This window comes from Sus scrofa, chromosome 5, assembly GCF_000003025.6.
Source record: "Sus scrofa isolate TJ Tabasco breed Duroc chromosome 5, Sscrofa11.1, whole genome shotgun sequence".
Taxonomy (NCBI): Eukaryota; Metazoa; Chordata; class Mammalia; order Artiodactyla; family Suidae; genus Sus; species Sus scrofa.
The window spans coordinates 54,966,683-54,993,393 of NC_010447.5; the positions used below are offsets into that span (position 1 = coordinate 54,966,683).

Sequence of the window (26,711 nt, forward strand, 5' to 3'; positions counted from 1 at the left end):
CAGCAATGCTGGATCAGAGCTGGCCTACACCACAGCTAAGGGCAACACAGGATCCCCAACCCACTGGCCATGGCCAGGGAGAGAACCTGCATCCTCATGGATCCTAGTCAGTTTGTTAACCACTGAGCCACGAAAGGAACTCCCTAATTTAAGATTTTTTTTTTTTTTTTTTTTTTTTTTTGTCTTTTTGCCATTTCTTGGGCCGCTCCCACAGCATATGGAGGTTCCCAGGCTAGGGATATAATCAGAGTTGTAGCTGCCAGCCTGTGCCAGAGCCACAGCAACGCGGGATCCGAGCTGCGTCTGCAACCTATACCACAGCTCACAGCAACACCGGATCATTAACCCACCGAGCAAGGGCAGGGATCGAACCCGCAATCTCGTGGTTCCTAGTCGGATTCATTAACCACTGTGCAACGACGGGAACTCCTATTTTAAGATTTTTGATACCTATTGCCAAATTACTTTCTTGGAAAATCTTCGAACTTGCATCATCTCCAACACTGCATGACAGAGACACCCTCCTAATATTCATAAGGACTAAATATACAAGAGGCACCCAAGACATTAAGTATTCATGACATATTAAATATACACTGGGCATTTAATATTCCCATAGTCTTTATTCAGCCAAATTTTGATGACTCCCACTATGGCCCAATGTATCCTCTGTTCAAGAAACCCTCAAACCTCACTTTTAATCCTTGTATCCAAACCATCAGTGGGGAAGGCTGATGCAGCAGAGAGACATGAACATTGCAAACCCCAAGAATTAAGAGGTGACCTTTCAATTTAATTGCATGATAGCCTAAGCCTATTAATTCACCCATCTCTTTCACTTTGCTTTGTACCATGTGCTTTAAATTGATTCAAGTCATTCAATTTGTTCTGTGAGCCTTTCCTTTCCCCAATCTCTGTGAAACTTGTCTGGTAGGGTACTTGGAAGCTACGTTTGTGTGAAGGTAATTCCCCATGTGACACTCTCTTACATTTGCAGCTATGCTATGTTTTAAAATATATTTTAAGGAGGATTGGCGGGAAAGAAGTAGGATACTGGATTCTACTTTTAGCACTAATATGTGATATTTGGGGCAAATCATTAGTTTTTTTGAACTGTGGTTAAAAATACATAGCATTTGATCTATCTTGTAAGAAATTTCAAATGTACAGTTTAATGTTGTTTAATGTTGCACAGCCTGATCTGTAGAACTTTTTCATCTTGACTTTTATTATAGTTTTTCCTATATTGCAGGGGAGTTTTGAGTCTTAAGGAAAGAACTGGTGAGAGTATGTTTTGAATGGCATAGCATGATATATAAGAGTAAGCAATTTTGGTATTTTGATTTTCCTATTCTTGGATTTCTTTGGTGCAAAAAGTCAGCTGTTTAAAAGCACATTTTTTTTTCTAGTCACTTATGATGGAGCATGACAATGTGAGAAAAAAGAATGTATACATGTATGTGCAACTGGGTCACTATGCTGTACTGTAGAAAATTGACAGAACACTGTAAACCAGCTTTAATGGAAAAAAATCATTAAAATAAAAATAAAAAATAAAATAAAAGCACATTTTTAAATCTTGATAAAAGACTTTCTTCCTTATCCTGTAGTATAACTGCAACAGTGGTGGAACAGATGGTCGCATTATGTGTAGTCAGGGAAGACAGTGTTTTCAGGGAAGTTCCTCATAAAGATAGTTTCATTTTGAAAATATCCACATATGAGGCAGAATTCTAAATTGTTTCTTTGCTACTGTAGGTTACCAGGAAACATTCAGACTATGTTAGCAACTGCTACTAGAATCACCCCATGGTATGTGTGTCCTATGTGGAGATTAGGAAGCACATAGGAGACAGTACTCACCATTATGACAAGTGAGAATGACAAGCTATGGCTTATGGGCTTATGGGCTTATGGGTGGCTGTCTCAGCTTAGGAAGAATAATTCTCTCTTTTTCCTCCACAGGCACCACAGAGTGTCCTTTTGCCCTTTCGAACTGAAAGAGGGACCTCCCACTCATATAGTAAAATTAAAGTTCCAAGACTCAGATCAAGTTGAATACTTTCTACAGCTATACACGGAACACAACCATAAAGGTGATGAACAACTGGTGTAGTTGGCACAAAATAAACTCTATCAACCAATAATTTCACTGCAGGCTTAAAGTAAGGGTGGTTTTATTATTAATGAAATACATATTTCTTTAAGAATTGAGAGCTTGGAATTAAAGGCTAGAACATATGCCCCAGAACACATTTAATCTATACATTCACTGAGTTTTAATTAAAATCTTATGTACTACTTGCAAAAAGTACTCTTGGGATAGCTATTGTGTGTATGTTTTCTGGTTTATGGCTTCACCCATACTAGGACCTAATGGATTCACCAGCCCCTTAGAAGAATATCTTGACATAAAGGTCATTAGCTGTACAGGGTGGAGACATAGTGTGTTACACAGGCAACTGCAAATTCTAGATAAAGAACAGACACATACTTGTGTGTAGTTCTTTCACATACTAATAAGAAACCCCTCGCATGCTCTTAAATTCCTGCTGAGGTCATAGTTGGGGCTACACATGGATATACCTGTGCCTGCAAGAGGGAACTGTGTCATCCATAGCACAGAAAAGAAAGGATTGAGACAATAGGCACAACAGCATATGACACCTATTCTCAAAGAATTCACTATCAGTGGCAACAGGCCATGGTAAGGATTCCAACATAACAACCATACTGCTACTATAATTGATAAGCTGTCTTGAAGCCAGTTTCAGCATCAGCTTACATTCAAAAGAGTCACCAATCTGAAGTCTGAAAAGTACTGAAAAGCAATCTTCACTAAAATTTCTCAAATAAGTGGCAAAAGAAATTATTTTTCATGTTACAAAGCAAAACCCCTAAAAATCCACTTATTTTTCTTAATTTCCCCCAAATCCTAAATATTCCAGAGGCCTCCTCCTACAGATATTTCTGATTCCACCTAAAACAGAAGTCTTTTCCTCTATCAAAACACTGATTCCAACCTTGTAGTATTATCTCCTCTTTTTTAGTATTATTTTGTAGACTGATTCAATTACCCCCTGATTTGGTGATCTGGCAATTTCTTCTTCCATATCACAAATAGCTATTAAGGAGAGTAGGGGGAACGTTTGATATTTGTCTGTGTTAAACTAATGGTATAAAAGTAGCTTGAGACTATGGAGGAGTTTTCTTGTCTTCTCTTTAATTTTCTTTGTTTTTTTAAATTTCTTTTCCTTTCTTTTTTATTTTTTTTTAAATTTTATTGTAGTGGATTTAAAATGTCCTGTCAATTTCTGCTGTACAGCAAAGTGACCCAGCTACACACACACACACACACACACACACACACACACACACACAATTTTTCTCATATTAACTTCCATCATGTTCCACCACAAAGTGATTGGATATAGTTCCCTATGCTGCATAGCAAGGATCTCATTGCTTATACATTCTAAATGCAATAGTTTGCATCTACTAACCCCAAACTCCTAGCCATCCCACTTTCTCCCCCTCCCCCTTGGCAACCACAAGTCTGTTCTCCATGTCCATGAGTTTGTTTCTGTTCTGTGCATCAGGTTCATTTGCACCATACTTTAGATTCCACGTATAAGTGATATCATATGGTATTTGTCTTTCTTTTTTAGACTTACTTCACTTAGTATGTATGAGAATCTCGGGTTGCATCCATGTTGCTGAAAATGGCATTATTTTGTTCTTTTTTATGGCTGAGTAGTGTTCCACTGTGTATATATACCACATCTTCCTAATCCAATCATTTGTCAATGGACATTTAGGTTGTTTCCATGTCTTGGCTATTGTGACTAGTGCTGCAATGAATATAGGGGTGCATGTATTTTTTTTCAAAGAAAGTTTTGTCTGGTTATATCCCAAGAGTGGGATTGCTGGATCATATGGTAGTTCTATATTTAGTTTTCTGAGGTACCTCCAAACTGCTTTCTATAGTGGTTGTACCAATTTACATTCCCACTAACAGTGTGTAATATTCCCTTTTCTCTACACCCTCTCCAGCAGTGGTTGTGCCAGTTTACATTCCCACCAACAGAATGGAATGTAAAACATTCCCTTTACTCCATACCCTCTTCAGCATTTGTTATTTGTAGACTTATTAATGATAGCCATTCTGACTGGCGAGGTGTGGTACCTCATAGTAGTTTTTATTTGCATTTTCCTAATAATTAGTGATATTGAACATTTTTTCACGAGCCCGTTGGCTATATAACTCAACAGAAAGAAAAAAACAATTGAAAAATGGGCAGAAGACCTAAATAGACATTTTCCCTTTCCTTTCTTTCCTTTCCTTTCTTTCTTGAATTTCCTATCATTTTCTTCTTTCTTTCTTTTTCTTTTCTTTGCTATATCCCTTTTTAAAATTTTTTTTCTTCCTTGTGTATATTAGGAAAGATTTCATAAGAGAGAAGTAAAAACTGGCCATTCCTCCAGCAGCTTCCTTACACTTAAAGTCAACAATCCTTACCATGTCCTGAAATGCTTTCTGTGATGTCTGCCTGTATCAGCCTAATGGACCTCAACTAGTTACAGAGCTCAAAATCATTGAGAAGGATTGAAATTAATTCTTGGTGTTAATTTGGATGATGGTAAATACTATAACCATATAAACATCAACAAATATACACAAAGCATACCCTTTCCCTCTCTCTTCCTCTCTCTCTCTCTCTCTCTCTCTCTGCCTCCTTCTCTGAGGTCATTCCTAATGGATGCTTCTAAGCAATAAAATAGACTATGTATAAAACAGAAAGAAAAGATGTGAAAAAAAAAACTGTCACTGGATTTGGGGAATCTATAGAGCTATCCCACAGGAGTTTGTGAAGACAATGAAGCTGTTTTTAGTCATTCATTCTCTTCTCTTTTAAAACTTTATACCTTCTATTTGTCTTTATTACTTTTACATTTAATGCCCACTGAATAGGAAAAGTTGGACACACTTCTTTTCAAATTAAAACTTCACACTCAGTAGCCTCAAGATTTGTGGCAAAGTATTAACCTTTCTGTGTTGCATTTGTTATGTCTTGAAAATGAAAATAAAATTGGAGGTATTACAACAGATAGCAGATTTAAAGCACTTAGGGTACTCTACAGCAAACAGAAATCATCAATAAGTGTTTTTACCTCTTCATTTACTCTTTTTTATTAAAATATATTTTCCTGAAAGGGTCTAATGTCAGGAAGTTACACTAAAGGGAGAAATTTCGTCAGTGAATTTCTTGTTCTGAGAGCCTTCAAATTTTCAGCTTTACTCTTAATGGTAAAGTATCATATTTATTCTGCATTATAGGGAATTAAAATGTTTGAGCTTGTAGAACTGAGATACGATTTCTTTCAATAAGTCTTATCTGTAGGAGATGATAATACAATTGACCCCCTGAATAATTGGCAAGGGTAGAGGGTCAACTCCTTGTGAAAGAAAAAATCCACATGTGACCATACAATTGGCCCTCCATTTCCAAGGTTCCACATCCATGAATTTAAGCAATCATGGGTCATGTAGTACTGTATATTGAAAAAAGTCATTGTATAAGTGGACCTGCACAGTACAAACCTGTGTTGTTCAAGGGTCAACTGTATATGAATATTTGACTCACACAAAACATACTTATGTCACTGCACTACTGCCAATAAAATAATTTAAATATATAAATATGGAAAAAATGTAACATTATGATTTCCAAATTTTTTACCTGGTTATAGACTATCAACGTTTCAATATGACAGTTTTACCGTAAACTCAATGATGTTTTATATCCTGAACTGAGTATCATAGGAACCATTAATCTATATTTCTAATAAAACTTCAAAACTAGTTAAGTGCAGTTGTTAAATAATTTCCTTTTATAGTATAGGTTTTACAATTAACAAGCCAGACACTGATTCAAATCATTATCAATTTCTCTGTGATTATTATAGCTTTCATAATAATCTGCACTCTATTAACATAGATTAGGCAGCACTTTAAAGAGCAGCATCATTAGCTTTGGTTTCACAAAAAGATGAGAATAAACCAGACTTTTAATTTCATGGAGTTTCAGAGTTGCAAACCAACACCAAAGTGCTCAGACAAAATACATAAACAAATATGATTTTGAATGTGACTTTTTCCGTGTTCTAATACCATCTTTTGGAGCTTACATTCATTAATATTTTATATAGTTGTCTTTTTTCATTTAAATTTCAGAATTAAACAGAATAGCCTAGAAACTAAGGCAGTTACTCAGCAGACTTAATTAGTTATGACTCATGTTTAATATCAAAGGGATATAATATAAAAATGTAAAATAATCCTGAAATGTATTGAAATGTATAATGTATTCAAATGCAGTTTAATCTAGAAAAACAATGACAGTATAAAACAATAAAAATATATGCCTACTGAATAGATAGGGTTCAAAACAGAAAAAAAGGCTAGAAAAGAGCATGGCTTTTTCAGAATGAAATTAAAGAAAATAATTAACTTTGCAAATCGTTAAGTTAAAAAAGTATTTATAATTTCTACCGCGGGGCTAAATAAAAATACATAAAATATAAAGTACAGGGGGAAAAAAAACTGTTTGAAGGGAAATGGAGAGTTTCTGGGGTCTAAAGAACTGGAAAAAAATTCTGGGAGAAAAAACTTGGATATAAAAGATAGTTTCTGCAAGACTTACAACCTGGGAACATTTGCTAAGCCAGTCATTTGAAGAAGCTGGAAATCCATTGCAAAGTCCAGGAGGGGTCATTTTTTTTTTTTTTAAACAGTCATTTCTTTATTTTTTAACTGTTTTTATTTTTTAAATTAAAAAAAAATTTTAATGGTTTTTATTTTTTCTGTTATAGTTGGTTTACGGTGTTCTGTCAATTTTCTACTGTACAGCAAAGTGACCCAGTCACACACACACACACACACACACACACACACACACACACACATACATATACATACACATTCTTTTTTTCATATTATCCTCCATCATGCTTCATCACTGGATATAGTTCTCAGTGCTATACAGCAGGATCTCATTGCTTATGCATTCCAAATGCAATAGTTTGCATCACTTAACCCCAGATTCCCAGGTCATCCTACTCCCTCCCCCTCCCCCTTAGCAAACACAGGTATGTTCTCCAAGTCCATGGGTTTCTTTTCTGTGGAAAGGTTCATTTGTGCCATCTATTAGATTCCAGATATGTGATATCATATAGTATTTGCCTTTTTCTTTCTGACTTAACTTCACCTAGTATGAGAGTGTCTAGTTCCATCCTTGTTACTGCAAATGGCATTATTGTGTTCCCCTGATAAAGGATGGAGAAAACAGAAGACTTATGAATGAAATTTGGATATTCAAGTACATTGCTGATCTTCCTTCAGTATGCTTGCCAAATGCTAGGGTTGCATGGAGTGCAAAGCTAAGAATATCAGAAAAAAATGAAGACCATAAGGGAATTTCCAGCATTCTCATGAAGACAGAGATTAGACTTCTTTACTTAATAGAGTAAGAACGTCACAGAATACATCATATTCTTGGTTAAAAACAAAACCAAAACAAATACCTAGAAAGCAGTATAAATCAGAGGTAGATAAAGTCCTACTAGAACTTCAACCCAGATTTAATTGATAATAATTTTGTTGGATTAAGATGATCAGCCACCCCTCTATCTGTACAGTGAAATGAAGGATAGGTCTTCTTTTTGGATATAGAAGATAACATATGAAAATATTACATGAAACTCTACAATATATTTTAGTCATAATGTTTGAAATTCAGTCAGAAGTTAAAATGCATGGCAAAAGACATTATCATAAGGACAAAAACCAAGAGGAAAACAGAAATTATGAATGAATTGCTATGTAACATGGATAGATGAAGATTATTTTATTATGTATATCTATCCTTATCTTTAGGAAAAGTGATTCACTAACAAAGTCTAACATTAGATTAGATACAGTAGAAGATAGGGATCTAGAACTAAATACTATGACATTGGAAAATACTTGAACATTTGCACAGAGAAAAAATTATAAGCATTGGGGAAAAAAGAGCATCAGAGTAAATGTCAGACTCAGAAAGATGGTCTAACATTAATATTGAAATTCAGAAGTAGAGGACATGGAATGTGGGGGGAACTATATAAGAACCATTAATATTAGAAACTTTTTATGGGAAAATATGGGAAAAGTTAGTTAAAACACCTTCAAAAGTACTGGAAAACTCAATATATATGAATACAATAAAAATTACATCTAAGTACATACTACTAAGACCACTGAAAAACAAAGGTAAAAAAGCAGACAAAAAAAAAAAAAAAAGCCACTCATCCTTCAAATAAGCAACCATGAAAATGACAGCTAACTTTTCATGGGTGAAATAGAAGCCAGGGGAAAGTTGTATTACATCTTGAACATGCTGATAGGAACTACCCAGAAATTTGTATGTATTGAAAATATTTTTTCAAAAGTAAATGTAAAAATTTGCAAATGATGTATCTGATAAAGGGTTAATTCCTAAAACATACCAAGAAGTCATACAACTCAACATTGTAAAAAACTAGATGATTACTGAAAAATGGGCAGAGGACTCCTACAGACATTTTTCCAAAGAAGACATACAGATGGTAACAGGCGTATGAAAAGAAGCTCAGCATCACTTATTGTTAGGGAGATGCAAATCAAAACCATAACTGAGATCCACATCCTACCGGTCAGAAAAACTGTTATCAAAAATACAAAAAATAGCTAGAGCTGGTGAGACTGTGGAGAAAAAGAACCGTCTTTCACTGTTGAAAATGTAGAACACTGTGTCCACTAGGGAAAACAGTATGGTGATTCCTCACACTGTTAAAAGTAGAACTACCATTTGATTCTGCAATTCCATCTCTGGATTTTATCCAAATAAAAGGAAAATACTCTTTAGAAAAGATACATGCACCCCAATGTTCACAGTAGCTTTATTTATAGTAGTTAGGATATGGAGATATGGAAGAAACCTAAGCGTCTATCAATAAATGAATGGATAAAGAAGATATGATAAAAAATAATGAAATTTTGCCATTTGCCACAACATGGATGGACCTAGAGGATATATTATGTTAGTTATTATAAGTAAGAGAACCATGATTACTGATTGATTTCACTTATATGTAGAATCTAAAAAAAAAAAAAAAAACAAGGAAACAAACATAACTAAACAGGAACAGAGTCATAGATACAGAAACTAGACAGTTGCCAGAGTGGGGAGGGATGAGAGGAGAAAAGAAATACATGAAGGAGATTAAGAGGTACAAATTTTAGTTATAAAATAAAGCATATGTATGATATGTACAACGTGGGAAATATAATCAATGTAATTAATTAATCAATAAGTGGAAAACTGGAACTTGCTTTTACAGAATGATTTTTGTTTTAGAATTTTTCTTATGTGGTTGGACATTTTACCTATGTAATAAAAATCATAGTTATTATAGTGACATAGTAGTGAAGCACTTGGAAGCACTGGGTAGTTAATTTACATATTTTGTTTCATCCTTCTCCACACTTGTCAAGGAACATATTTTTCTCTCCATTTTTTATGGGAAGAAACTGTTACTCAGTAACATATTCAAATAGCTTGACAGGTAAGTTACAAACTGGTCTCAAACTATTTCAACTCCAAGACCTCACACTTTTCTAAGGGTCATGGATCTTGAGCCTATACCTGGTAATAACTGCAAAAAAGATCAGAGCCTAAGCAATAGCATCCTTATGTGAACAGCATAATCACTTTTGCAGGTGATACTGAATGCAAAATTCATCTAACTGACTTTACAGGGACTCTATAGGTGGTGAGAGTCCTAGCTAGAATTTTTGAGATTCCAATTCAACTATTGGATTGAATAGTTGAACTAAATTTGATTTCAACCCACTACAACTTTCTCTTCATCAAGCAGAAACAGGAAGACAAAATATAAATGAACCTTTACATAATGCAGATACAGTAGATTATTTTATTACATATATCTTTATCTTTAGCCAAAGTGACCCATTAACAGATTCTAACATTAGATTAGATACCATAGAATATAGGATTATAGAACTATAACAATAGTTATATTATTATTAAAAATTAATAGTAATAATTAATGGGTCTTCCAGGCTACATTTCTCTTCATCCTGTCTTGTTTTCAAAAAGTATAACCTTTCCTTTGTTGATAATTTGACCCCACTTCAGGCTCTTGAAAAAAGAACAATCTTGTTCCATGGTCCTGTCTCCATGTCATTCATTTGAGTTCTAGGTAGAGTCATCTGGGAGCTAGGCAGAGACTCATTCAAGCTGCTTTTTAATAAAGGTGTGATTTATAATAAGCAATCACATGAACTGAACCTGGAAAAAGAATTCTTTCAGTAAATTCTTTTTCTCACCTCTAGAGATCAGCTTCACTCTTTTTTTCCAAGAAGTGGAATTGAAGATAGCTCTACTTCAATCCTTCAGTAGAATGACCTTCAGTAGAAATTTGAGTACTCGGAAAGTTGTTTCTCTTCTGTAAAATACAGATGATAATAGCACCTACTCTCTAGGCTTATGATGTTTAATGATTTTGTATATACAAAAGAAGTTAAACTTTTTCACAGTAAACACTAAGTATGTGTGAACTTCACTATCACATTGCTTAAATTTCAGTCACTTTTTCTTTAATTATTGTTGATGTGAAATTCACACAGTATAAAACTAATCATTAAAATATGTTCACCATTTCAGTAAATTGGTATTGTAGAATATTCACCATGTTGTGCAACTGCTGCCTCTTATCTAGTTCTAAAATGTTTTTATCACCCCTAAAAAAAAACTTTATAGCCATTAAGCAATCTATCTCTGTTCTCCCCTAATCCAGAGACAATTTTTTAAACTATAGTTTTAAATGTGAAATTTACCATTATTAACCATTTTTAGGTGTACAGTTCAGTAGTGTTGACCATTTTCACATTGTTGTGTAACAAACCTTTTGGACTTTTTCATCTTGTGAAACTGAAACTCAAAACTCATTGAGCAAGTCCCCATTCCCATCCCAGTCCTTGACAGCCACCATAATACTTTCTGTTTCTATAAGTTTGACTACTTTAGATATTTTGTACAAGGGGAATCCTATGATATTTATCTTTTTGTAACTAGTTTATTTCACTTAGCATAATAGCCTCTGGGCTCATCTATGCTGGAGCACCTGACAGGATTTTTCTTCTTCTTTTTTTTTTAATTTAAGGCTGAATAATATTCCATTGTGTGTTTATACTACATTTTCTTTATCCATCCATCTGGCAATGGACGTGTAGGTCACTACCACTTCTTGGCTATTGTGAATAATACTACATGTGTGCTCATATTCACTTTTGAATTTTACATTGTCTGTAAGTTTTCATGGTTCTTCTCCTATTACATCCTCTGGAAATTTAGAACCTTAGCATATTTTTTTTTCCAATTCTTAATATCTTTCTCTATCTCATTGGTTTGGTTTGTAAGAGCCATTCTTAGATTAATCATTATAGGTCTGATTTAAATACATGATATCACAAAGCATTCAATTTTGGTGGCAGATTTATTACTCTTATGTATCAGTTATGATTGTATCAGTAGCAATATGTAGACAAATGCAACTCAGCCTGGGAATTGTTCAGGTAACAAATATCAAGGAGTAGAGACTCATGAATGAGGTTTTCTGTGATCTCAGCTTTGCCCTCCACTTTGAACTGGTTTCATTGACATGACAACAAAATGAATCTTAGCAATTCAGTGGCTAGAGGCTTCCTCTTTCACAGAGAAGGAGATGACTTCTTTCCTTTCTCAACAACAAATCTTGATTTTCTTTTGACTGGTTTGAAGTGGAACAAATATTTATGGCTTGTGTGTCCATCCCTGCTCCTACCACTGCAGCTAAGGGGTTTTGGCAGACATCAAAAGACTTAGCTTAGTCAGGGGACATCCTCTGGAAATTCAGAACCTTAAGAAAACATACTCGGCCACCAAAAAGAACAAAATAGTGGCACTTGCAGCAACATGGATGGGACTAGAGATTCTCATTCTAAGTGAAGTAAGTCAAAAAGAGAAAGACAAATGCTGTTTGATGTCACTTATAGGAGGAATCTAAAATATGGCACAAATGAACTTAATGTACAGAACAGAAACAAACTCATGGACATAGAGAACAGACTTGTAGTTGCCAAGAAGGGGAGAGGGAGTGGGATGGACTGGGAGTTTGGGGTTAGTAGATGCAAACTATTTCATTTAGAACAGGTAAGTAATGAGATCCTGCTGTATAGCACAGGGAACTGTATCTGATCATTTGTGATAGAAAATCATATAATATGAGGAAAAAAAACATATGTAAAACTGGGTCACTTTGCTGTACAGCAGAAATTTACAGAATATTGTAAATCAACTGTAATATTTTAAAAAAAGAAGACATAAAGGTGAAATGAATTTTAGAGAAGCAACTAAAAACTTTTCACTCGGAATTTTTCTCCACCGTGAATGGCTTTCAATGTTCCGTTGTTGTCGTCTTGTTAAGTCAGTATAACTACCCTTTTCTGTGGCTCCAGAATATCATGCTTCTATTTGAGGTCACAGTTCTTCAGGAACTATGTATTCAGAATGCTCTGATATTATACAAGATGGAAGCACCTTAAGCATAACTATAAAATATCACACTCCCATCTTGATATCAGTTTTTGCAGCTAAGCATTGAGGCAATTACTAGACTCATAACCTTGCCTTGAGCTGGGGGATTTCTGATACTTCCCAAGAGCATCTTCACAGGAAAGTGAGGACTTTCTTTCTTTCTTGGGTTCCAAACTCAGCTACATAACTCACCCTTACTTATCTAGGAAGGGATACACAAGGTTTGCATACACTTCAGAAAAGTGAATGATACGCAGGAATGAAAATTAAACTAACATATCTCTGGATTATAGTCACATCTGTGTTCACTCACACTACCTTGCATTATGTAATAAATACTAAACATGTTTATGGTTACTATGCTCATTTTATAAATCAAGATGCTGTGGCTCAGAGTTAGTTCTCTGGTTATAAGGGAAAAATATCACTTAATTTGTGTTCCAAGAAGTGAAGCTTGCAGTTCGAACTTAATTCTTTCTGATTTCCAAATCCTCTTCTTGCCTATTTTAAAGGAATTTCACTCTTGGCTTTATTCTTTACCCTGTTCCATCAGTTTAATTTTATGTATACCTAATCTGCTGGCTTACCTGAACCTGTAGATACCATTTAGGAAGGTATTTCTTTACTTTGGATGCTGAAAACCTGAAGATGGTGGTGGCAATGGACACATTCTAATTACCAACTATTTTGTCAGGCTATCTTGAGTATGTTAATAGAACAAATCAGAAACTAGTTTTTAAAATATTATTGTAGGGAAATGTGTCTTCTTAGTGATTGAGATTCCTCAATGGGTCAAATTATATGGTAAGCATCAATTACTAGACAACAATTCATTGCAGAATTTTGCTAATAAGAATTCAAAGTTAATTTTCCTATCTAGCATTTGAAGTTGGAAGAATGAATTCCTGGTTTCTAGTTGCAGTTTCCATTCTGACATTTTAATGCAATGCCTTCATTCATGAGGGAATAGAATACAGATCTGGCATTCTCTGAACGTGAATTGCTCTCCATGGGCACCGTTTTAATATCACACTCCATACGAAAGGCTAATTTTCCTGTTGGGAAGTTAGGAGACATTTTGGAAATATTTTCTATGGGAGAGAAATAGATTTTACATGATTTTGATTGTGCCAGTTTTAAATATGGTGATTTTGTTGGTGCATCAATGTGTGTGGGGGTGGTGGGGGAGAGCACCTCTATTTTTGTGTCTATGTCAGGATTTTATTGTTTCACAAATACTGTATTTATGATCATCTCAAACTTTAATTTGCCATTTTTTTATACCTAGGAAGCCAAGACTATCAGATGTATTCTGCAATTACGTGAACGTCTTTTCCTTATTTGCTGATTGGTTTTCTATTACTCTTGTACCTCAGTGGCTTCATTACGTTAAATTACTTGTTTTCCAATTTAAGAGAGCAACAGAGAATTAGAAGACTATTTAAAAGGGAGTATGCTGGTCTCTTCCAAATTGGGTCTATCCTTACATGAGTGCATACCAGTACTTGAAGGAAAAATGTATGTCTACTGGACAAGATTTAACTTTAACCAGGGAGAATATTAATAAGGTACTTGGAAATATACATTTAAGTCGAAATACCTGTAAAATAGCTTTTCTGTACATGTGTGTATATGCACAGTTCTTTGTCTGTTTGACCTATATTTTCTATGTGGCACTTAAATCATTCAAAATGAATTGTAAGGAAGTAAAAATTTGCCACCCCAAATAGTCTCTTTGACATGAGAATTAATTTAGGCTGATTTTTAAAATATGGCCTGAAAGAGTCAGGAAGAATCTTTGATTTCCCCTTAACTGCCTAAAAGAATGCAGACAGATCTATTTCAGAAAGGGAGCTGCTATGGTAGAGAACTATGGCATAAAGTAGGTGTTTAGACAGGAAGGAACTTAACCAAGTCTGTTAAAATTCCTATCTGTTGGGGCTCATACTTCCAATAAAGTGTCAAGATCTGTAGAACTCAAACCAATGTTAAAGGTGATCAGATTTTGCTAAAAAACTCTAGCTTGTTTATTTAAAAATTTTTTTTTAAATGCCAAAATTTCACGTCTTCTGAGATCCCATTAAGATGTGAAAAATGATTCCTTTTTTTGAAGTAGTAGCTGTATAAGAATTTGAAGAACTTGGAAAATAAGCTATTTTCTACAATCTTAAGCTGAACAAGAATATAGCACATTTCAATATTTCTAATTAAATGGACAGAATAGGTGATGATAGCATCTGGGTTTTTTTTGTAATAAAACCTACTGATGTGGCTGACCTGAATGCTTCTTATCTATAAAAGACAACAAATGAAGATAAGCAAAGTTAAAAAGGAGGAAAATGGGAATAAAATCATCACCAAATAAAGAGCTAATTCTGTAAGGTATTAATTATCTCCTAGAAATTTTTTTCAAGAAATCCTTACTTAATAACTATTAGTTCAATATAAATTTTTAAAGGTGTTTAAAAGATATTTGAACATAGGTATAAAAGGTGCTATAAAAGTTTGTCTTTCAAAATTACACCCAGGTAAAAATATATTCTCTTTAATAGAATTTAACTTTTAAGTTATAGGTAAATGAAAATTTTAAGCCATTCCTACCCATTAGAAACAAAAAAAAATTTTTCGGTGTATTTGTCAAATAAAAATAAAAAAGCCTCCATGAGTGACTAGACCATACTGTCAACATTATGTACAGTAAGAATAAAGAAGTTACCTTGTGTCTAACCCTTAACATATGACCAATAAAAGTACACTAAAAGAAATAAACCAGGCTAAAATAAAAGATACCACTTGCAATGTTTGAAATTACAGAAGAGATTTTTGCAATGCAGAAACAAGTGTTTCTTAGAAAGCAGTCTTATTTCTAAGCAGAGGATGAAATCCCTAATCATCATCAACTTCTGCAGTTTGACTCTAAGATGGAGGCAATGTCAACAGATGTGTCAACACAAAAAAAACACACTGAGAGCTTGTCCTTTTAAACAGCCCAGAAGTAAATTAAGCATGAACAATATAATGCTACTTAACTTGTAATTGTGACAACCAGAACCAAAAATTACATCCAGGATGGGCAAGCCACACGTGCTCTTCCTTCTCTGTAATTACACTGTTTATATTTTCTCATCTTTATCTTCTTTTCTGGCTAGAAGCAGTACTCCACTTAGTATTTGTATTCTTTTTATTTCTAGAAGGTCCGCATTTTGTTTGTTTTCTACAATGTTTAATTTGGACATAATATTGTCTTATCTTTTGGCCTTTTGGGCGGATTGTTGCAAGCAAAACAGTGTTTTGGTGTGAGTAATTTATGCAAATAATGCATGCGGGAGGTATGCCACTAGGGGGAGAGCAAATACAGTCTTGTGTGAGCTAGAGAAAGAAGGACGGGAACTGATATATATTGAGAATCTACTCTCCGTGGAACTTGAGGCTTGGCATTTATATATATATACCACGCAATTATGCAGTTCTTACAATTGCTTTGAAGGTAGGGTATTTAAGGGTACATAGCCTTTTTGACACTCTCAAATGCTAAGATTGGCCCCAGGGGAAAGATAGAAAGTTCTGGAGCCTGAATTTCAACATAGACACGTTTCCTTGCTCCTCAGAAAGGGGACGCTGATATTTTATCATAGTAAAAGGGAGCAGCTGAGAAAAATTATGGCAACACTGCAAAGAAAAAGTTTTTGTTATCCTCACCACTTTCTGACACTCCCTCTCCGACCAACCCACAGACACACACACAAAGATCAAAGATTCTCCAAGTAAGACAGACCAGGGATGGGATCAGGGCATGAGGCTAACTGGCCAGAGTTCTTCTATTATGAGTCTCTCACCTCCTGCTGGAAATGGAGTAATCACTGAAAGTCTGATTGGAGAGGAGCAGGGATTGAAATAAAGACACATATTCCTTTCTGCAGTTGTGAGAAATGCAGAGATATTTTTTAGAGCTGAGGATCTGGATGCATTTAGCTTCCATTACACTGCACATTTTTTATGTTTGATATACTCTATAATCTTGCTTTAACAATGTTTATAACATGTTGTTTTGAGCTGTTCAAGATGGGATCTTTCCCTAGTTTTCTGGGTAAAGTTCAATTTTAAGTTACTTGGTATATCAAATAGTGTTGTCACTTACAAACAAGGCTTATATGGATAAGGGTCAATTTGACAAAGAAACATCCTAAAAGTTTCTGTATTGGCATACCAAAGAGTTTTTCTTTTAGTCTTAATGAATGAAAGATATACCTGTATGACACCTTATATTTGGCATAGGACGAATGTCTCAGTTGTTAATTTATTTTCCCTATAGTGTACCATACTGGATTACAAGGACTTTTCGAGTTGTTGATTATAACCAGAATGATGTTGATTATGTATACATTATCAAAAGAAATGAAGTAATTCGAGGGTTCTCTCTTTAGAGTTCAAAAGCAACCTGACACTTAGATCAGCTACCTGGAAGTTCACAGAATGAATGAAAAGAAATTCTGATCTCTTGTTTTTATATACTAAAAATGAAATATCTGCTTTCGGGAAATGCATATGTGACATTACTATTACAGAGCATGATAGAAGCAAATGTTTAAAAAATACATGTAGCATTTATAGTACAATACTATTCTTAACTTGTGTAAGGAAAAAGTTTAATTGAATACAGAAAAACAAAGAATGTTTTGCTTATTCTCTTGTTGTCTTTCTAGACGTCGGAATGTGCACTCAAATTCTATTACAAAAATGTTAATGAAGTGAAAAAGTCCTCTGTAAGCAGAACACACACACAAGCAAACTCTGCCTACTTACCATTAGCCCTAGAAATGATGATGAATGTCTGTGTGAACTTTCTTCTCTGCAAAAGAATGAAAGTATTGTTCTTTTGTGGTTTTGTAAAGAAACATTTGTAAAATACGACTCTATAAAGATAATGTTCTTTCCCTCAGCATCATAGATTTGTGAATTCCCTCAGGGGGTCTCCAACACTTTGAAACTAAGTGCCCAAAGTTGTGGATGTAAATATGGAAAATTTACAAGTGAATGATCTTCCAATGCAGGTGATCTTCAGATTCTCAAAAGGCCCCATAATTCAAAGGCCAAGAAACAAAGGAATTCTTTAGATCACAGAGGAAAATCACTCTACATGAAAGTTATGCTTCCTATATGCCTGAGAAGATTCCTATGTTGATGTGGTATTACTTTTAATTTTTATCATAAATTTTTGTAAAGCATGCAGGATAATTATGGCTTTTGATAATATCCTGATGATGCAAATATTTAATCTCTGATCTGTGTCCAATTTCATGTAGGAAGCCACAGGCTTACATTTAGTAATCATTTAGTTAATTGTCAACATTTAGTTGACATTTAGGTAATCATTGGCTCCATATTTGAAATAAAGAAAAATAAGTCATGGTTTACCCCAATGAACATTTTTCTTAAAGTTTTTGCAGTATTATGCATTTTATGTATTATTTTCTATGATTTACAACAACTTACTGTGGTTATTTAAAAAAAGTCAAATCAAAGCAGTCACTGCATGATGGCATAACGTGGAAGAATTTAATAGTTGTTTGAAAGCATGGTTCAGTGGTTAACAAATCTGACTAGGAAACCATGAGGTTTCGGGTTCAATCCCTGGCCTTGCTCAGTGGGTTAAGGATCTGGCGTTGCCGTGAGCTGTGGTGTAGGTCACAGACGTGGCTCAGATCCAGTGTTGCTGTGGTTCTGGCATAGGCCGGCGGCTATAGCTCTGATTAGACCCCTAGCCTGGGAACCTCCATATGTTGCAGGTGCGGCCCTGGAAAAAGACAAAAAGACCAAAAAAAAAAAAAAAAAAAAAAAAAAGAAAAAGAAAAAGAAAAAGAAAGCAGAGTACTTGGTATAGATTCCATTTACATAAGATTCAAATTGAGATAAAAAAAAAATCCATGATGTTTCTTTTCTAATGGAAGGGGGTAGTCAAGGGGGTTAATCGACTCAAGCTTCAGTTATGTTCTCTGTCTTTACCTGGCTGTGCTCTCCTTATGATGATTAATTTCACTGCACACGAATGATTTATCCATTTTTTATTTGTGTTAGACTTCAATAAATTATATTTTAGAAATTCCTAAAAAATTTAACTGAGCACTGCATTTGTATTAAATACTTGGTCAATGGATTCTCCTTCTTTCCCCATATTTTTCTTCCTACTTTAAACCTTTCTAATATTCTACCAGGGGTCACCATTTATCTTTAATTACTTTGGAGGTCACATCCAGTATTCTAAAGGAAGCGGTCCCTTAAGATATTTGCTCTGGGCATTAGCTTAAGGAAACTTACGGGCTTGCTTGTGGCCAGGTGGGAAGTGGGACGTTGCAGTTTCTCATTTGATCTTTCATTTATTTGATCTTTTATTTATTTGTCATTTGATCTTTCATTTATTTGATATCATCCTCTTCATCTCCAAGAGTCAAAAAATTCTATGAAATAAATTTCATACTCATCTCTTCAGCATTTTATTTGTTTCATACCCTAGACTCAGGAAGAGAACTACCTAGTGAATTTTAATCTCATATGTTCTACTAGTTTATTATAGACTGAATATGCAAAATCAGAATATCAGGTACTACTTCTTCCTAGATACCAGTACTTACATATTAAAAAAACTGCTACTTATAAAATGGTATCTATTCTTAGAGTGAGCTCAGGTCTAAAAAGCTAAATCATTTAGCTGAAAAATAGAGCTTATAAGAAGACACATCCTTTTTGCCATCAATAGTGATTTTTATAATCTTTTAAATTTAATAATATATGTAAATAATTAATTCTAGAAAGAATATCTAGGTATAAAAAGACCTTTTTAAAATACATTTTAGGAAATAATCCTAAAGTCCTCAACTACCCCAAGTTTTTTCTAAGAGGATAGTAATTTAATTTAACATTTATTTGAATGTAGAGAATCTTACGTCTAGGAATTGTTGATACCTTATATCAAAATCCTGTCAAGTCAGTTCTCTTCATTTATCTTCTATCCATCATAACCATACTAGTTACTCTTTTTACGTTATTAACTGGTGAACGAAATGTGCTAATATCCTGTCATTACTAAACAGAGTAATCAGTGACCCCAAGTAAACTCCAAAGCATGTTATTCTTTTTTATGAAAACAATTTTGGGTCCAAGTTAACTTAGGAAGCACTGTGACCTATAACTGCCTCTTGAATACTTACAACTCACATTGGTATACAAAAACTTCCAAGAAGTGAAATACACTTGAATAACTTTCTTTAAGCATTTAAAAAATATATCTGCTAGATATCTTGTTTTGTGTTAACATGTCTTAAGATCCTACTTAAGTGCTCTGCAGAATACATTTTGAGTAACTCTAATATAGATCATTGAGGAGTTATTACTCACTTCTGCTATTTCCCAAACATTATACATACTGGGCTCAGGGTACAGCACTTCATGCCATCATGTCTATCCTCACGAAGCTTATAAGCTAATGACATGTTTCCTCTAACTTACACTTTCCTCTCACCTTATGGCAACGAAGAGTGAGCTATCCTTTTAAAGTAAGTGGAAAAGTCTTGCATAAATCTCCATTCCCCCATATCCATTTCTTCGGGAAACTAATTTATTATGTTGAAATAAAAGTTTCTAGTTATTACTTTTATTTTATTTTATTTTATATTTTTTGTCTTTTAAGGGCTGCACCTGAGGCACATGGAGGTTCTCAGGTTAGGGGTCAAATCAGAGCAGTAGCTGCTGGCCTACATTACAGCCACAGTAACACAGGATCTGAGCCTTGTCTGCAACCTGTACCACAGCTCATGGCAACGCCAGATCCTCACCCACTAAGCAAGGCCAGGGATTGAGCCTGTGTCCTCATGGATACTAGTCGGCTTTGTTAACCACTGAGCCACAATGGGAACTCCATCTAATTATTACTTTTGAAATGTAGACAAATACACACCATAGAAATTTTTGTGCTTTTCTTAGCAACTATCACCAAAATGTGTGTTATGATTTTGATGGGTTTTTCTCCTTCCTCCAGGTATAAATCCACTCTTTCCAGTCCATACTTACTTATAAACATTGTAGGATTAAGATATTCATTTTTTTTCTGTATTTATAGTTTAACTAACATTCCTTCTAGTGGTGAAATGATAGAATATGTGGGCAAGAATTTAACTACTCACCAGTCAGAAAGAGAAGAATAAAGTACAATTAGGAAGAAAATGTAAGTTGTTCAAATATTCCAAATAAAACAATGACCTTCATACTGCCCAACCCAAGGAAATATATTCATATTATTTTCTATGATTATGTAACAATAATGCAAATGATACTCCCTAGACTTGTGTAATGTATTAGAAATATTCATAATCTTCCAAAAGAAATATTATAATTATAGTAATTTTAAGGGACTATTCATAATATTTTTGGACAGTTCAAAGAGGAATTTTTTAGGGTGAATTGGTTCATACTATGTACCCACACCTTGGTAGTGAGAGTTATTGGCTGTGAGAACCACTCTTTCTATACCTCGCTTTTCTGATCTGAGACATGATCATAGTAATGGTATTTAAATCATTTAATGCTAAGAAAAGAACTTGACATAATGAATACTAATTTTATTGATTTCAAGTGCTTTCTACATGCTGATGCTTAGGACATATTTGGGATTGTGTGATGACTTGATAGCTAATGAATATTCAGTAGCACAACGAAGACAAGGTGCTTATAATGTCCTTTGTAAAGTTCTGAGTTGAAACCCACACCGTTATCATGTTGCTGTTATCTTTGCTCTCTTAGTCTCCTCAGAGTAGGTAGAATATAAATAATCTGAATGTCATAATATAATAAAGACCCAAATGATAAGATATTTGTGAGAATTTGAGGAAACAATGAGCAAGAGTAAAAAAAGATCTGATGTCAAATGAACAGGTGGGAAAACAGAATATGAAGGCAAGTATTTAACTACTTACCAGTCAGAGAAAGCAGAAGAGAAAAAAAATAAGGGGTATATTTGAGAATCAGGAAAAACCCCAGTGTTCTCTGGGCATTAATGAGCTTAATGAAATCAAATTAGTGAATAAAGCAGACATGATCCTACCTTTGTGGATGTCATTGATTAGTATAATATTAACTTATTTTATTTTATTTTTTGCTTTTTAGGGCCACACCTGTGGCATATGGAATTTCCCAGGCTAAGGGTCAAATCAGAACTACAACTGCCAGCCTGTACCACAGCCACAGCAATGCCAGATTCGAGTTGAATCTGCAACCTACACCATAGCTCATGGTAATGCTGGATCCTTAATCCACTCAGCGGGGCCAGGGATTGAACCCACATCATCATACATACTAGTTGGGTTTATTTCTGCTGAGCCACGATGGGAATTCCAATATTAACCTTTTTTTAAATTGAAGTATAGTTGATTTACAGTTTTCAGGTGTATGGCCAAGTGATTTAATTACACATATTATTTTTCAGATTCTTTTCCATTATAGGTTATTAAAAGATATCGAATATAGTTTTCTGGGCTATATAGTAGGACCTTGTTGATTATCTATTTTATGCATATTATTGTATATCTGATAATCCAAAATTCCTAATTTATACCTATCCCTAGCTTCCCCCTTCGGTAACCATAATTTTGTTTTCTGTGTCTGTAAGTCTATTTCTGTTTTGTAAGTAAATTCATTTGTATCATTTTTTAGATGCTACACTTGTGATATCATATGATATTTGCTTGATTTATTTCACTTTGTATGATAATTTCTAGGTCCATCCATGTTGCTGTAAATGGCATTATTTCATTCTTTACAGCTGAGTAATATTCCACTGTATATGTATACCACATCTTCTTTATCCATTCCTCTGTTGATGGACATTTAGGTTGCTTCCATGTCTTGGCTATTGTAAATAGTGCTACAGTTAAGGTACATGTACCTTTTCGAATTAGAGTTTTAATTTTTTTAGATACATGCCTAAGGGTGGGATTGAAACATTAACCTTTTAATTTCAGGAAATCTCATTGATTTGAAAGAATCTCAAATGAAGCTGGTGCATTGCCCTCAGGATATTAAGCAGGTAAACTATAGCCTGGTAGGAGAAAATTAATGCAGGTGTTGTTTATGACTCTCAACTTCTTCAAAGGTATTTTCTCATGTCAAAGCAGGGAGAGTCACAATTGTCCTGCCTAGCTCATAAGGTTATCAGTAGGCTCAAATCTGATGATATATCAAGAATATTTTGCAAAATAGAAAGCAATAATCCATTGGAAATTATTATTACAAATACCTGATATTTTTCTATAAGGTGGTTTACTATCTCTTCTCTTTCGTGTCCACTATTATTTCATTGAGGGCCTACTTCCCTATACTTTTTAAATTTAAAAATAATCCCTAGTAGTCCCTCTTTACCTTACAGGATTTTATATTTTTGCATAGCACTTACATACTTATTCCCTGCAACATAATAGAGTGAAGGCAGAAATTCTTTTCTATATCATCACTGGATTGCTTTCCATATCTAGAACCATATTTGGCACAAAGTAAGTAGTTAGTAAATATTTGTTGTTTGAATGAATCAATTTAAAAAAGGGCTTAATTTACGGATCATTATTAACTTCACTGTAATAATTACTTATTGCATCGTAAAAACATATTAAGAGAGACAAGGAAGACAGAATTATTCTCAAGGTAAAAAGCAGATGAGGCAGAGAGGGAAAAAAATGGCCCAGGGCACACTCTTGCCTTGATTCTCTTATTATGACATCAAAACAAATCTCTGAATTGTAGCTTTCCTCTGTTAACTATACATAAAATACCTCCTTACCCTGATTTACAGATTGGCTAATGGGCTAAAATTGATATGAGTATGAAATCTCTTTGAAATTACCTAACTTATACACACATAAAAATATTGTCATAAGTAAAGATAACTAGGCTAAAACAAAAAGTGATTGCCCTGACGGCAGTCTTTAACAATTCTCTACTTAACCTAAGTTCGCCTCAGTACAATTTAACTTCAGAAGTTGCTTAAGTGAAAAACCAAGCAGAACTATTTCGTAATTGAAATAGTGATTTTATTATAAAAGTTGTTTCGCATATACTGTATTTCAACCCTAATGATTGGATTTTACTCCTTTAATCAAGATAGTATATTAAAAGAATGAGTAGAGTTTTTTTATGTTAAGCAAATTATACTAGTAACTAGTTTGTAATTTGTGATTGTGCATGCTTCTGATAGTGAAGAAATTTCATTACAGGTAGGTTGAAAAAGCAGAATGCGTATGCATTTGCATGTGTGGTTGCAGGTAAATAAATAGTAAAGCTCATTGATAACAGGAAGCCATTATAATTTGAATAAGATTATATTCTCTCCAGGAGAGATAAAGGGTAATGAAAGACAATTCAGAGCTAGTTTGTTATTACTTCATCAAGTACCTCAGCCTCAAGCTGATAAAACTCGCTTGTATGGCTCCCATGAGACATTAAAGACAACGATGCTGCCAACCATTTGTAGTGATTTCTAAAATCATTAATATCACTATTTAAATGAGTTTGTGATGGAGTATAACACAGGGTAGAGCCAGAGGTGAAACTACTACATGTGCTTTCATAAAACCATAAGAAGTGAGTTATGGGAGACAATAAAATGAATTGTATTCATCCTGGACAGATGCAATGAAAAGATAATTTCCCAGTGAAACTAACAAGGGTCCTTAATGACATATTAATTATGTAACTTATAAAAGCTCGGAATTAAATATTAACTTTATTTGCTTAAATCCTATTAAGCAAATTTTAAAACAAGCACTTTAGCAAATATTAATTATATGGACTCTTTATAGATTATATTCATACTTATTGTCCTTATTGCTCCTTAATATATCAATTCATGGTGTGTAATCTTCCCTAACCGTAGATACACAGATAGTTATTTCTGAAACAGATGATCTGCAGATTATTCCAAACGTGGTATAAAAGACGACTTTGCACTTGTTTTGTTTTAAAGTTGGGACTGTTCAATAAAGGGGTAGGTCTCATTTTGCCAGCATTTATCTGGATATGAAATAAAATATATGCAAAGTTTTTAAAATGTAAAAATAAATGACTAAATAGTGATAGAGCCTTCTAGTTTTAAGCAGATTCCTAAGATTTAACGTGTTATCTTGCATCTGACAGATAATACTTTAAAAATTAATTCAAATTCTGAACTTTAGCATCATCATAGTTTTTAGCACACAGTTTGCCTCTGTTGTTTATTAACTGTGACAAGGTAACTAAACACATGATTTTAAAGAGAGGCTTTTTGAGGAGTAAAATCTTAATTGTTTTGACAAATAGGAGAGTTGTTGATGGGAGAAAATAAGGACATCTACAAGATAAGATATTACCTTTTAGAAGAGAAATTTTTACGGACATAACTTATTTCATTGAAAAAAATGTACATGTGACATGCAATCTGTAGAGCTATGCAACTTTTTACATTTGTCTATATTAAGTAAAAACTAGGAGCTCCCATAGTGGCTTAGTGGGTTAAGAACCTGACATAGTGTCCATGAGGATGTGAATTCAGTCCCTGGCCTCATTCAGTGGGTTAAGGATCTGGCGTTGCAGCAAGCTGCTTGGATCCGGTGTTGCTATGGCCGTGGCATAGGCCAGCAGCTGCAGCTCTATTTCGACTCCTAATAGAGGTCATATGCCATAGGTACAGCCATAAAAATAAAGTAAGTAAATACATTAATCAAGTTAAATTAAAACTAAGGACAAGAGTTAGAATATTCCAGATATTTTGTAAAGTATAGACACACAGCTACCATCTCTTCCTATCATCTCTTTTTTGTTGTTGTTATTTTATTTGTCAACTGCTCTCCTTGCACGTAGAAAAAATAAATTAGCATGACCCTAGCAAAACTATTTGCCCTTGCATAGACTGTTCTTGGATGTAGCTGCCTGTGGATCCACAGACTGATCTGCTAAGTAGTAGCATTACCTTTTTTAGGTAAAATTTAACCTTGCTGAGTAAACAACCATGCTGCCTTACCTCTGCCTGCTTCTTGCTGTGTCATTCTTCCAGCTTCTGTGGTCAGGAGCAGCTTTTCAACCACCTATTTGTCAGTTCTATACACAAAGAATCATCTCTTCTCGACAGTTTTCTCAGCTGTGGTTCCTTGCCCAGTAGGGAGTCCTTGACCTTGTCCCTAGCTATGCTTTATTCTGATTACCTTTTGTATCCTCAGCTGGTTTTTCTTGTTCTCAACCTTTAGCCTCAATAATAAAATGTTTACTGGATTCCAGTTTTGATAGGCTGGCACTGACTCCTGCCTCACTGGGCAGCGGATACCTGGATATTATTGCAGAGCTTGGCAGCCAGCCCCCATCACCCCACACATGTTTGGTCCAGACAGGCCCTTGATCATCTAACATTTCTCTCTAGCCTCACACTTCACTAGCTGAATTGAACATTAAAATTGTCTGGTATTTGTGTCCAGGAACCTCTACCAGAGTTACCTTACAATTACTTCCACACACATTTCATGCCTTATCTATTTTTTGCTAGTCCATCACCAGAAAACACATCCAGGAGTTTCCTCTGTTTTTATGCCTTAATTTTTTGCATTTATTTTTCTGCATATCAGCTAACATCTAGTTGTTTTTTCCTTGTTTTTCCACCCTTCTGATGGTTATTTTGCTTCCAAATACTTCTGGAAATTATTTCTTCTCTACAGCCCTATTTATCATTCCTACCATTCAGGTCAGTACCATTTTCCATTTGGATTGTTTCAGGGTCTCCTTACTAGGTTTCCTGGCCTCAGCTTTCTTTCTTTCTTTTTTTTCTTTTCTTTTTTTTTTTCCAAGTTGAGGCATTTGGAAGTGCCTGGGTCAGGGATCAAACCCATGCCAAAACAGTGATTCAAGCTGCTGTAGTGACAACGCTGGATTCTTAACCAGCTTCACCACAGAACTAGGCTTTAGTCCTTTAATGTCATCTTTCAACCAGGTGTCAGATTAGTTTTTTAAATGGTTTATTTGACCTTGTTA

The 26,711-nt window shown here is 34.4% G+C and overlaps 1 long non-coding RNA gene across 1 annotated transcript; it reads right to left on the minus strand.

The window, feature by feature from the left end:
- Window positions 7,286-25,930, minus strand: LOC110260731. Its single transcript, XR_002344093.1, has 3 exons — window positions 25,714-25,930; window positions 17,481-17,526; window positions 7,286-10,548 (listed from the first exon to the last, which is right to left on the minus strand). It is a non-coding gene; the product is annotated as an uncharacterized LOC110260731 (long non-coding RNA).